The following is an 849-nucleotide window of genomic DNA, read 5'->3' as shown; positions in this document are numbered from 1 at the left end:
ATGTCTCTAAAGTTCTAGGTGCAACTACTTCTCTCATTTCATTATTCTCAATCTCATTATTTTCAATATGAGCATTAATTTCTTGTTCATTATTCGCAATTTCTTGTTCATCATTCACAATTGCTGCCATGCTTTCAGATTTGTTGGAATTTTCAGTTGAAGAAGTTGAAGCAGAATGTTCTAAATTAACAGTTTCAGACTTTTTGACAAACCTTCCTAGATGATCTCTAGGTCGCATAAAGAAAATAAATAGATAAACAAAAAATACAAATACAAATATATATTAACAATGAGATAAGTTTGGAAAGAGTGTACCAGATGTGAAGAATTTCACATAACCAGCAAACCTTTGACCAAGGGGATCTCTGCACTCTTTGACAAGCCGCTCCCCGGCAACGGCGCCAATTTTCAAAACCATGGTGTGGGCACAAATTCAAAAGCTCTTTAAATTTTTCCCAAGTTTGATACAAAGTTTCATTTTCCTTTTGAGAGAAATTTGAGATTCTTTTCTTAAGAGCAATCGTCTTGTGATTAGGAAAATACTTGTTAAAAAATGCTTGAGTCATTTCCCCCCAAGAACCTATGGATCTAGCCCTTAATGAATACAACCAACTTTTAGCCTTTTCTTTTAAGGAAAAAGGAAAAAATTTCAACCTTATGAAATTAAGCCTATCAAGTTGAACATTGTAAAAAGTGCCAATAGCCTCTTCAAATTCCCTAACATGCACATAAGGATTTTCACTTTCCATGCCATGAAAAATGGAAAAAATTTCAACCTTATGAAATTAAGCCTATCAAGTTGAACATTGTAAAAAGTGCCAATAGCCTCTTCAAATTCCCTAACATGCA

The 849-nt window shown here is 33.6% G+C and overlaps 1 non-coding gene across 1 annotated transcript; it reads left to right on the top strand.

Annotated features, from left to right (window-relative positions):
* The first annotated feature begins 411 nt into the window (after positions 1 to 411).
* Positions 412 to 518, top strand: LOC148294246 (small nucleolar RNA R71). The gene has a single exon (XR_015836133.1). It is a non-coding gene; the product is annotated as a small nucleolar RNA R71 (small nucleolar RNA).
* Positions 519 to 849: the final 331 nt, after the last annotated feature.

This window comes from Prunus avium, chromosome 5, assembly GCF_965620075.1.
Source record: "Prunus avium chromosome 5, drPruAviu1.hap1.1, whole genome shotgun sequence".
Classification (NCBI taxonomy): Eukaryota; Viridiplantae; Streptophyta; class Magnoliopsida; order Rosales; family Rosaceae; genus Prunus; species Prunus avium.
Note: the sequence above shows the minus strand (reverse complement) of the source record. Positions and strands in the feature narration are given on the sequence as shown.